At 34.8% G+C, this 14,066-nt stretch overlaps 1 pseudogene; it reads right to left on the reverse strand.

The window, feature by feature from the left end:
• Positions 1-1,424: 1,424 nt before the first annotated feature.
• LOC123787903 (glycerol kinase pseudogene) lies at positions 1,425-3,056 on the reverse strand (annotated as a pseudogene).
• Positions 3,057-14,066: the final 11,010 nt, after the last annotated feature.

Here is a 14,066-nt window from a genome sequence, read left to right on the forward strand (position 1 = left end):
TCTTGGTTTCACTGGAAGCCATTTCTAATTGCAAACCTTTCTTCAGTTTTATTTTGACAGTAAGTGGAGATAATTCTCTGTGATCCTAAACAGAAATTATACTTGCTTACCAGCAATTAATAACATTAGATGGAAAGATATTCTTGGCTTTATTCCTAAGGTTTTCTTCTACTTAAGTGTTTAACCTTTTTTGCTATCCCCTCAAAGGAATCCCAAAAATGTTTAAAATTATGTCAAAAGAAAATTTTATGTGGACTAGTGCTTGCTTGAAAACAATATTTACCATAGTATTCCACAGCTTTTCTGTCTTTTCCCTTTTTTTAAACACATATCCAGCTAAAACAATTAAATAAAAGTTAAGCTATAAGAAATATAGTTGAAGCCTCAATAAAGTACATTTTCCTTTATTGACATAGAACATATATTTAAACTCCAAAGGCTGGCTCTTAAAGAAAAACTGTCTCCTTGTAAATATGCATTACCACGGCCCAAAAATGTATACAGTGTTTTCACCAAAATATTTATACACATAGTGGTCCACTTAAGACCAGCCCCACTATAACTGAATACAATGTGCTCTGAATTTTTAAGTGGGCTACACTCTGTATACAAAATATATAGGCATGTATGTTATACATAGAAAGTAAGAAATATAAAAAGGAGAGATGAAAGAAAAAAAAAAAAAGCATTCTACCCTGTAAGATCCAAACAGAAATTCAGTGTAATTAGTGAGATCATGTAAAATGTACTCTTAATTTATAAACGGGTTGCCCTCAGTATATAAAATATATAGGCATGTATGTTATATATACAAAGTGAAAAATATAAAAAAGAGAGATGAAAAAAGAAAGTAAAAAGTGTCCTTCCATAGAAGACCCAGACAGCAATTCAGTGAATTAGTGAGACCATGTAAAATGTGTGAAGAATTTCAGTTTTGGCAAATACCTTTCTGAAAATATCTAAGCTATGAGAGCACTAAATTTCCCTTTTAAGAATTTAGTAGCCACTCATTTTTAGCTGGCTGGTAATCATCCTTTAGTCAAGTGTGTGTAATGCAGAGAATCAAATCCTAGACCATCAACGTTTGAGTGTGCTTGATGAAAGATTCCAAAGAAGGACCTGAATTCTTCCTCCATCTCAGAGGGAGTGGGGCAGGACAGGATGGCAAAGGAGAGGTCAGCCCCCAAGGTGGCTGGTCCACTCTTAACTCTTGATGTTAACAAACACACCCAGTGTTTCTATGGCATTCTTTCTGCAGCATTTTCTTTATTTCAAACCACAGGTCTGCTTGGAGGTTTATGCAGCAAGTGGCTAATAAATAAAATCAGAGACTCTGAATAGTGTCATCACATTAAGAGACAATTGCTTGGATTCTCTCATTAGGCAAAGAGCTTGCATCTTTGGAATCCATGAGCTGGTATCATTTATGGGATACCTGAGATGTACCTTGCTCCTTTTAACATTGCCATGCTACTCACTATAAAAAAAGGGTAGACTACAGAAGAAAACTAAGGTCACCACTTTCCAAAGATTGAGTTGTAACCCACCCACTGACTTCATCACCACTCTCTTCCATGTAGAGTAATGAATTTCTCTTTCCTCAGCATTGATCTTGGATTCAAATCACTCCATTGTGACCGCTGACAAATCTTCAGTTTTTAGGACTCCAAACTCCAGCTCCTTCTGCAGCCCCTGCCACCATGACAGCTCCCAGGGCAGTTGTTTTGGGCATCCAGGGCTTTACTACTGGGCTATACAAAATGTCTCATTGTAGCTGCATAAGGATTTTGTTGGTGGTCATTCCTCCATCTGTCTGCAAATGACTGAGTGGAATTCCACAGTCATGTGCAACCAGAATCTCCCAGGTTTGGAAACAAACAGCTTCTAATGCAGCAAAAACAATAGGGCATTTATTGGTGAGCTGAGTGAGCCCACAGATGACCCCTCTCACACTACACTCCCTGAAAATGTAACGATGAAATAGCAGCCATAAGAAGTACCTACTTCTTTAGCAAGTTTTTCAATTTCCTCTGAGGTCTTTATAATTCCAAGATTATCTCTTAGCCAATGAATAACAGCACCAGCTGTAGCTACAGAGCCTTTCAGTGCGTAGTACACCGGTTTGTCTCTGCCAAGCTTGTAAGCCACTCTGGTCAGAAGGCCGTGTTCAGAAAACACATTCTTATGGCTTGTATTACATATTAAGAAACAGCTTGCTCCATACGTGTTTTTGGCTTGTCGGTCCTGGAAACACATTGGTCCCACCAATGCAGCAGACTGGTCCCCCAAACACCCAGTTATTGACACACCTTCCATGGCCCCAGCTTTCATTAGGCCATAGATCTCAGAGGGACTCCAGACATTTGGAAGAGTTTTCACTGGAATTTCAAAAAGTTCGCAGAGCTCTTTATCCCATTTCAGAGAATGAATGTTGAAAAGCATTGTCCTACTTGTATTTGTTACACCCGTGCAATGGACACCTCCATTGGCCCCACCTGTCAAACTCCAAATAAGCCATGAATCAATGGTCCGGAAAAGAGCTCTATTTCCTTCAACAGCCTTTTGAACTCTTCTCAATTGTCAAGGAGCCAACAAAGTTTCACTGCACTGAAGTAAGTGCTAAGTGGAAGGCCTGTCTTGGACTTGACAAACTTATTATTTCCTGGAATTCCTTTATTAAGATTCTCAACGGTAGAGTGGATTCTTAGATCAAGCCACACCACAGCATTGTAGAGAGGCTCTCCAGTTAACTTGTCCCAGACTACAGTGGTTTCCATCTGATTACTAACACCAGTAGCCTTTATGTTGGAAATATCAATATTGAGCTGTCCAAATTTCTCACATGTTTTCTCTATACACCCATAGACAGACTGCAGAATTTCCTTAGGGTCTTGTTCCACCCATCCTTCTCTTGGAAACTCTCATTTTATTTCCACTTGATTATGACTAAGTAGTTTGGCTGTTTTTGAATTGAAAACCAAACAGCACTTTGAGCTTGTGCCCTGGTCTCCTGCCCCCACCGGTTGCCCCAAAACTGCTTTCTTCACGGCTGCCATTAAACCAGCTTGGGGTCAGCAGTCTATTGCGGTCCATTTACCAGGTGACCGGGGGGCGGGGGGTTGGACTCCAGACCGGAAGGCTAGGTGGCGTGCAACTGTAGAACCCCAATAATTTCAAGGTTTGTAAGAGAATGAAAAAGCAACATTTTTAAAATAACATTTTTCTGTGATGGTATTTTAAGTTCCATCAACAATTACAACCATTACAACATTTGACATTTCTACCTATATTACCTGTTTCATACTTCCTACATACATCTCATGGCACTTATTAATCACCGTTTCAAGTTTTCTAAATAAAAAAAAATGCCATTATATAATAAGTGCAGGGACATAATTTCTGAGATCTTTCTTTGTATTGATTAACAAGTGTATTTATGCCTATTCACATCAGTAATCCACAGAACCAGTGGTGTGTTAGCAAATATTTAACCCACTCTCCAAAGATAAAAAAGCCTTAATTTGTAACATTTGACAAATTCTGTGGTATAAATACACCAACTATAGATGATTTCAAACTATTAATGTGATGTCACAGAATGGTATAGTTTGGAGGAAATACGAATAATCAGTTTTCTTGAACTACTATGTTCTTGAACTAGTACTATATATACAAGTTCAAATGTGATAGTCACCATTGTTTTTATCACAAATCAAAAATCTTAAAAAATAACAACCTAAAATAACTTTATAATTATGGATTTTCCAAGCATTTTGTTCAAAACCAGATTTCTATCCTTTATTATATATTATGCATTTGCATCTACTCACTGGTTTTTATTCTAGGCTTTTGCCAGCACTGGCTGAGAACTAGATGGGCAAATACGTGGTACATACACCATCACTGTTCCCCACAATATCTTTGTATCATATGCATAACTACAGTCCTTCCTCCTCAGACTTAAATCCATCATCCTTCTCAACACAGCACTCCAGAAAGCCATTTCCAATTAAATATCATTTAACAAATGGTTACAACTGCTTTACCAATCTCTACTTCTAGTTCTGATCATCTACTCTTAGTATCAACAATGACTAACACTTATGGACTTCCTTGCATGTGCGAAGCAGGGCTCTAAATACTTTATGCATAAAAACTCATTTAATCATCCTAATACCATTAAATAAGTTCTATTTTTAAATCTATCTATACAGATAATAAAATCAAGAAACAGAGGTTAAGTAAATTTTGCTAGTCTCATAAATGGAGAGCATGGAATCAAAACCAGACATTTTGACATTCTTATTTCACTTTAAAATCAATATTTGATCCTCTTTCTTTTAAAATATTTTTTCTAGATGCTTTTAACATCCACATCTGCCCAGTTCTCCTGAAGTCCCTGTCTCTACTGGCCTTCATCAAGCACATCTATTAAGATGATCATCACACTGTGTCTCTCATTACTTTGAGCAAAATTGAAAGCTATATCATACTTTTATGTTGTCCAATTCAAGACTATAAAATCATTTGTCTTCATCATTCACTCAGATTTTGAGTTCTAAGCACTGAACTGATTTTTTCCTAAAATAGTAACAGAGAAGTTAGACTGGCTACTGTTTCATCTCATGCTCTATCTACCTAATTGAGTTACTCTTATTTTTTTTTAGGCATGATATAAATTAAGTACTACTTTTTTAATCCTTAATTGATGTTATTCTGTGTTTCAAAGTGGCATAAGTGCATGCTTTCATTCTAATGTTTTTTGACTTATATTGATCGTGTTTACTTTATTATAATTTAAGTCAGTATCATTATATACCTAACAAGGTGTTTATGTACAAATATATAACATACGATTTCTTCCTTTAAAGAAAATGAAAAAAAAATTTTTTTTAATTAAAAAAATCAGAAAATTAGAGATCAGTGATGAATTGAAAAGTGCTCTATAGGTACAGTGGTTTTAGATAATATTGAATTTTTTTAGAGTATCTGTGTCAATTCTTCTTTATTATTCATCATTCTGAAATTTAAGAATGTTTTAAGCACACAAGTCACCTAAAATAAATGACTTTGAGTATAATGTATAATATATAACATAGTATATAATCATGTAGTATATGAGATATATAATATAACATACATTAATATAATATGTAATAATATCTTACATATATAAATATATATTTTTCTCCATATATATCCCTTATCCTACGGCCTTGCCCTTGCATTTCTTTTTTTTTTTTAAGATTTCATTTATTTATTTATTTATTTATCTGAGAGAGAGAAAGAGACAAAGGTAGCAACAGAGCGCATAAGCAAGATGAGCAAGTGACTACAGGTGGGCAGGAGAGGGAGAAGCAGGCTCCTCACTGAGCATGGAGCCCAATGGGCTTGACTGCAGGACCCTGGGATCATGACCTGATCCGAAAGCAGACGCTTGACCTTCTGAGCCATCCAGGTGCCCTCACCCTTGCATTCTTTCCCATCTCTGGGATTTTTTTTTTCCTTGTATGGGTACTATTGGAATTAGGAGTGACATTAATAATTCATCTTAGAAAATGAATTTTTTTGCAGTGGGCTCTACTCTTTGGTTATTTCTTTTGAGAAAATCATCAGGGACGTGAGGGAGTCCTAAGGCATCATCTAAAAAAAGCCAGATGTCTACCATCCATATGTCTGCTCTATTATAAGGCCCTCATTTCATCAATCCTCTTGTCCATCAGAAGGATTGGCTCCCACAGTCTCTCATGGTTCATTCCCCCTTCTGTTTACCCCCCCTTCATTCTTCCCTTCCTTCTCCTACCAATCTTCCTATTTCTTATATTCCATAAATGAGTGAAACCATATGATAATTGTCTTTCTCTGCTTGACTTATTTCACTTAGCATAATCTCCTCCAGTCCTGTCCATGTTGCTGCAAATGTTGTGTAATCGTTCTCTCTGAGGGCTTCAGAGGGGAGGGGGGTAGGGGATTGGGATAGGCTGGTGATGGGTATTAAGGAGGGCACATATTGCATGGCGCACTGGATGTTATATGCAAGTAATGAATCATGGAACATTGCATCAAGAACTGGGGATGTACTGTATGGTGACTAATATAACAAAATAAATATTATTAAAAAAAAATAAAATGAGATAATCTAACTTCCAGGGAAAGTCGCCATCACCTAATTGTAGCTACTGTAACAAAACTGGAATAAATCTTACAATGCCTTTAAAAAAAAAAAAAAGATTGGCTCCCAACAGTTCAGTATTCTGAACACAACATTTTACAGAAAGATACACATAATTAGCTACTAGCAGAAAACTGACTTTCACCCTAGCCAGGTTATGTTAAAGAATACAAATCTGTCTTCAAGTCATGGTAAATTTTACAATAATGTATATGCTATATCTTAAAATAGTTAGAATGCCATTTCTTTTTTATCCTGTTTATGAGGAAAAAATCCTAACATATTGTGCAGGAAAATTTTAAGAAATAAAATATCTACTTTTTCTTGCTTCATTCTCCAAGTATACCTTTTCATTATTATATATGCAATGGAATTTTGGTAAGAGTATATTATGATAGAATTATTTCTGCTTTTGTATTTCTGAAAAATTATTTATTTTGCTTTCACTTAAATATGTATTATATATTATATTTTATTATATTTCACAATTAAATTATAAATGTGACATATATTTTTTTTCCAGGAAGAGAATTTTATGCTCCTAGATATTTTTTCCCTCTCAATACTGTAAATATGTTCTTTTACTATCTTTAGATTTTGGTTCTGACAAGGCATCTGCTGCTATTCTGGTTTTTGTTCCTTTATATACAGCATGTCATTTTTAAATAGCTGTTTCTAATTTTCCTTTTGTTATTGGTTTAAAGCAATTTGATTATGATGTACATCAATGTAATATTCCTAATGTCTCTTTTGCTGAAGGCTTATTAAGCTTTTTGGACTGCAAGTTTATATTTTTCATTAATTTTTAAATATTTTCAGATGATATTTCATAAAATAATTTTTCTATCCCTTCTCTTTCCTTCTTTCAAGTACTACCATTATACATACATTATGTCCAGAGCCTACTGAAACTATATTCAATGTTGTTGAGTTTTTACTCCTCTGTGTTATATTTTAAATAATTTCTACTTCTATATTTTAAAGTTCATTAATCTGTTTTTTTGCTATGTCTAAACTGATTTTTTTAAACTACATGTCAGTGGTTTTAAAAGTTTCAGATGTTTTCTAAAAATTTATAGAATTCTGAATTGAGATTTTTTGCAAATATTTTTCATATCTCCATTTTATATACTCTAGTTTTCCTATATCTTCTTGAATACCTAGAACATAATTATAATTAATGTTGATGTCTTATATATTATCTTAAATATTTATTCTATAATCAAATATTTATGTGTCAGTTTCAATAGGTTTTAATTTTCTTTTTTTTTTTAAGTTGTAGTTACCTACTTCTTTGAGTGAGTGGTTAATTTTTTTTTACATGATAACATCGAAAATTTTAGCCTTATGAATAATGGATATTCTCATATTATTTTAAATATTTTTCAAGCTTTTTTTTTTTCTTGGATGCATTTAAGTTACTTGGAGGGAGTTTGATCTTTTGAGATATTTCCATGGGGTATTTAAGACAGGACCAGAACAACATTTATTCTAGGGCTAATTTTACTCACTATTGAGACAATAGCCTTCTGTATAGTCTGTTGACCTGTGTTTACAAGTCTTTCCACTTTGATAGAGAGGAACAAGAATTCCTGCTGTTCTACTTGAGCCGTCAGGATTGTTCTATCCACTTTTTTCAGATGTTTTTTTATTCAACCTCGGGTAGTTTCTCTACATACATGTATGTATTTGTCACCACTCAGCTGACGACTTGAAAGGTACTCTCTAGAGAACTCCATAGTTGATTCTTTCTCCCTCACCCCACCACCCTCTCATTTTCCTGTACAGGTCTCTTCTTTCTCATCCTCTGCAATGCCATGCAAATTCTAACTGCTTTGTCATCTCTAAATCCCAACTGTGTTTCCTCAAATCGGGAAGATTATCAGGCACTGCCTGATGATTTACTCTCTGCACTGCAATCTGAAAATTCTCCAAGTATTCCAAATACTAAACTAGGGCAATCAGGATATTTCTCATCCCTTTCCCTCTCAGAAATCACTGCCCTGTGTTACGTGTTGTCCAAACTGTGGAGGCAATTATTCTATATATTTCCCTATTTTTTAAATTGTTGTATCAAGACTGGTGAATTGGAAGTACTGGAATATTTTCTGTAAAAGAGCTTCAGATGCATTTTTTTTTTTTAGTTTTTATTTAAATTCCAGTTAGTTAACATATAGTGTTATATTAGTTTCAGGTGTGCAATATAGTGATTCAACACTTCCATACATCATCTAGTGCTCATCACAACAAGTGACCTCCTTAATCCCCATCACCTATTTCAACCATCTCCCTACCATCCTCCTCTCAGGTAACCAGCAGTTTGTTCCCTATAGTGAAGACTCTTTCTTGGTTTGTCTTTCTCTGTCTCTCTTCTTCTTCCCTTTGCTCATTTGTTTTGTTTCTTAAATTCCACATATGAGTGAAATCATGTGGTATTTGTCTTTCTCTGGTTGACTTATCTCCCTTAGCATTACAAACTATAGCTCTATCCATTCATTACAAATGGCAAGATTTCATTTTTTATGGGTCAATAATATTCTGTTATATGTATATACCACTTCTTTATCCATTCATCACTCCATGGATAGTTGGACTGTTCCATAATTTTGCTATTATAATTAATGCTGCTATAAGCATAGTTGTGTCTATATCACTTTAAATTAGTGTTTTTTGTATTCTTTGGGAAAATAACCAGTAGTGCATTGCTGGATCAGAGAGTAGTTTTATTTTTAACTTTTTGAGGAAACTCCATACTGTTTTCCAGAGTGGAGACACTAGTTTGCATTCCTACCAACATTGCAAGAGGGTTCCCCTCTCTCCATGTCCTTGCCAACACCTATTGTTTCTCGTATTGTTGCTTTCAGTCATTCTGTCAGGTGTGAAGTGATATCTCATTGTAGTTTTGATTTTAATTTCCCTGATGATAAGTGATGATGAGCATCTTTTTATGTCTCTGTTGGCTATCTGGATGTTTTCTTTGGAGAAATGTCTGTTCATGTCTTCTGCCTCCCTTTATCACACATTATTTGCTTTTTGGGTGTTAAGTTGTATAAGTTCTTTATATATTTTGGATGCTAACCTTTTATTGAATACTTCATTTGCAAATATCTTCTCCCATTCCATAGGTTGCCTTTCAGTTTCAATAATTGTTTCCCTTCTTGTGCAGAAGCTTTTTATTTTTATGTAATTCTCTGTGCCTTCTGGATCTGGGTATCTGTTTCCTTCCCTAGATCAAAGAAGTTCTCAGCTCTTATCTCTTTAAATAAATGTTCTGCCCCCTTTTCTCTCTCTCCCTCTTCTGAGACTCCTATAATGGAAATATTATTACATTTGATGGAGTCCATTAGTGCCCTAAGTCTATTCTTATTTTGCATAATTCTTTTTTCCCTCTCTTTTGTTCAGTTTGATTATTTTCTGTTACTCTCTCTTCTAGGTCATTATTTCATTCTTCTGTTTCTTCAAGCTTGCTGTTCATTTCATCAAGCATATTTCTCATTTTATTTATTGAGCTCTTTATCTCTGCTATAAATCATTATCTCTGTGTTAAGGATCTCGTTCAAGCCTTCCACTCTTTTCTCAAGTCCAGTGCATATCTTTGTGATCACTACTTTAAGTTCTCTGTCAGACATGTTACTTATATCTGTTTTGCTTAGATCTCTGGCCATTGTCTTGTCCTGTTCTTTCATTTGGGACAGTTTCTGTTGTCTTCTCATTTTATCTAAGTCTCTGTGCCTGTTTTCTCTGTGTTAGGAAAGTCAGCTATGTCTCCTGTTTTTTGAGGTAATGGTTTTATGAAGAAGAGATCCTGTAGTGCCCTGCAGTGTAGTGTCTCCTATTCCCCAGGACCTCTACTGTTGTGTCCTGAGCATTTTATCCTTCAGGCCAGTTTTCTCCAGAAGCTCTCTTTGCCTCTTGTGGGCAGTGTTTGGTCCCTGGCCTGAACTGGTGTATTTTAACTAGATGTGCTGGGCTCCGCTCGTGAAATGAAACTCGTCTCCACCACTGCTGGAACTGAGGCCCTGCAAACCTTTTAGGTTAGGAGATTTGGTGTGGGCACAGGTTTGGTTCTGGGAGAGGGGGCCCACAGTGCTGGGACTGAGGTAAGCATAACAGGGAAGGGTGGTTTCACCAGAGGGTGGGGAGTGGGACTTGGTGCCAGCAAGTTAGGAGTGAGTGTTGTTGCTCTGCTGGTTCCCACAGGTGGCTTTTTGTTTATGCTGAGAGGTGGAGGAGAGAAATGGCACCTGCCAGTTCCTTTGTTCCCAGAAGGATCTCTCCATGAATGCTACCTGTCTTTGACAAGCTCAGAGATGAGCAAATAACCTCCACTGTGTGCCCCTGAGTTTTTCAGATCACTGTTTCCATGCCCTATATTCACAGGTTGTTTGCCCTGTTTTCTCTCCAAGAGCAGTCCGAATGCCTCCTGGCTCTCCCTGAGCTAGGCCCATTGACCTTTGAAACTCCAGGCTTTAAGCCCTGCTGCTTGCCAATTTCTATGGGCATTCATCTTCTCTGTGTGGGCTCCCCTGTGTGCTAATCTGTCTCTTACCCTTCTCCAGGACCACGGCTCCCTCCCCATTGTGGCAACCATGATCCATTTCTCTCCCAAACATGTCTCCACACTTCCTACCTTCTTCAGTGTGACCTCTTCTCTACCTGTGGAGTTTTTCTGCCTTTCTTCTGGTCGGTTTCCGGGGTATTTAGGATGATTTGATAGCTATCTAGTTGGATTTGTGGGGCCAGGCAAGGGTAGGATCCTCCTACTCTGCCATTATCGTCCAAAAAAACCATGTTTTGTTCTGTATATTCAAAGTTAATTAATCAGTGTAGGTGTGTGTGTATGAAAAAGAAACTATTATATACATATGAATATATATGTATATATAAATATATAATATATTTTATGTATTTGAAATACATATGAAATATATGAAATATGAATTTCATATGAAATATGTAATATATATGAAGAAGAAACTTTTATATACATATATACACAAATGTATATTTATCTGAGTTAAAACACAGAAACTGCTCTCAGATTGTTCACAGTCTAAAACCAAAGACAGACAAATAAATAAATGCATTAAAGGATCCATCAAAGAGTACTTCTGCAAGGGACCAATAGGAGACAAGAAATGGATTTGACATTTCATTGGTAAGAATAACAGTTCTGGCAACTCTAACAACAACAAAAAAACAGGATTTTTTCCCAATAAAAGTTTATTTCTCATTCCAGTCATAATCTTATATATATCTTATATATATATCAGATGAATTCTTTTAGTTAATCCTTCAGTTAATGGAAGGCATCAAATTTCTCTATCATGGCACACCACCTCTCAGAATTCTTCATTTCCAGAAGCATGAGTGTGAGAAAGAGGATTAGCCAAAGATATTTTGGCAAATAATAAGGGCCAAAACTCAAATTAGTATATGTTATATTTAGTTACATCAGTTAACTAAATGCCTTTGCAAGACCTGGACCTGACTGCATAGGTGATCTCGGAAATAAAGTTATGTGTACCCAGGAAAAGTAAACAGGATTAGGAGTATTTAGCTGCTGTTTGCCGCAAGCCTATGTGAATGACTAAAAAATTCCACTTTATTAGAATGGGTATGGATACTGTAAGGTAGGAAGAAAGGAGCAATTTGTAAATAAAATGCCTCAGTATTCTGACATCCCAACAGAAGCCTTCAGGATATATGGAATAAGCAATGTGACATTTTTTTAGTTTATTGGAAAAACAATGGTAATTATGAAAGATAAGTTTGGAAAAATTCATGTTAGAGAAATATGTGAGGTTGTTGAGGACAATATGAATTAAATGAGAAGAATTTTGCAAGTTTTTATTTTCTGTGGTAGTACAAAGCGATTAAGTCATTAATCCAAATATTTCACAAATGGAAAGTACGAAAGATGAGACTCAAAGTCAATTTCAAAAAGAAGATACATAGAACTTCAATAAATAATAAATAAAAATGTAGGATAAATAGAACGGAGAATTTTAAAATAGCCCCAAAGTAAACTTAATCAAAATCCTTACAAAGAACAGTGGCCATGTACATAAGGCAAACTTAAAAAACTGGAGGATTAAACCAAGTTTTATTGGTAATAAAAGTAATGATGTTGTACATTTTGCCTCAAAGGCATATGAATAGAAGATCTAAGAACAAAAGGAGAAAAGAGTGTCACAGGTGAAATGAGTTTGCACTTCCAGAGTAGAAAAGAATTCCTTAGATCATTTAAGGATTCTGTATCAGTGATTTATAATATTTTTCTACTGTACTGTTGCTACATATTGAAAAGTGTCAAACTATAAAATCATTTAAACTGCACAAAATTAGGAGTTAAAATCCTATATGTGACTAACTAGTCACAGGAGTATTTAAAGAGAAGTGGAAATGTCAAGAACATAAATTAGCTTTTACTTCAGTGGAAGTCTTGACAAATTCAAGAACGTAACTTTTGAACATGGGAGGAAAATTCCCTTTAGCAACCATTAACAGCTTATCAATGTCCTATCCTTAAACATGAGAGTGGTTTATCAGAATACAAAGTATATCAGTATTAACTGAAATAATCTTCCTGCTATTTACAACTATCAACCAACATACAACACATGTGCACGGAAATGCAAAAAAAGTATATGCAGTAATCATGTGAACCTATGCTTGAAAATACTTGTTTTTGATTTGAGGTTCCTGTGATCTACTTGTAAATAATAGCTGTTATTTTATTGAACATGACTTTATGCATACTTACTATATATATTATACATATAGTATATATGTATTCATTAAATATAGTATTCATTAAATCAACACAACTACACTGTTTTACCACTGAGTTGACTGACATTTTAATGAAGATTAGGAAAAGTGTTTTGCTGCTGGAATAGTAAGCATTAACTTTTGAACATGAATTCAAACAACTTTCACAGGCTATGTGAAAGGAGACAGGAAAATTGAAGAGTCTATTGTTGTCAATGAGGGCAGTTTTTCTAATAGAACTTAACTGAGAATATATTCTTTCTCTTAAAACAAGTTAAATATATCTTCCCTAGTTGAAAAAGAAATAAAGAGAATAACATAGACCCAAGATTTTTAGTAGAGAAAAAGATATGATAGGGGAATGAGGTTAGTATTGGTCTTGAAGGCTTATTTTGCTTGTATATTACTATTGTGCAGTACTGGCAAGGTAGCAAGCAAAACTCTGAGAAAGACACCAGTAATGTGTTTGGTCTTATGGCCACTTGACTAGTTTTAAGAATTATCAATGAGCCAGGTGGTTTTAGAGTTGCCAGGAGATATTTGTGACCAGAGAGGAAAAGAGCTTTGAAAAAATGTTTGTAGAAGGTAATATAAGAAAATTCAAGATAGTGAAATGTATTGCTTAGTGTATCATTTAGCAAATTAATCCTCATATATATTAATAGACTATACAAAGTATAATGAGTTGGAGTTAAAAAATTTTACAAATTTTCTGAATTAGTAGAGATAAATGTGTAGGCTATAAAGAGATAGGAAAAGCGTAACAGCAAACGTATACTGGTAACAATAAGAACAACAGTTACAGGTTTTCATATTGACATTTATATTTCCTTAAGACCTTTTTAAATGTAATTTCCTGGGGAAATATTCATACAGAAAAAAATAACTATCTGGGTAACAATAAATGTAGAATTGAAAATAAAGGATTTCAGTCCAAATGTTAGAAGTATGATCAAGACCAAGGCTGAAATTAACTTAATTACCATAAGACATTCAAACATCAGAGCTTGTTATTATAATAATATTATAGGGTATATTGGAGATATCAAATAAAAATAAGTTATTTAAATTATGTCAATACTGTGGAACATTTATTACAGAGAATGACAGATGAAGGTAC

This window comes from Ursus americanus, chromosome 16 (genome assembly GCF_024610735.1).
Source record: "Ursus americanus isolate L20-20 chromosome 16, mUrsAme1.1.p, whole genome shotgun sequence".
NCBI lineage: Eukaryota > Metazoa > Chordata > Mammalia > Carnivora > Ursidae > Ursus > Ursus americanus.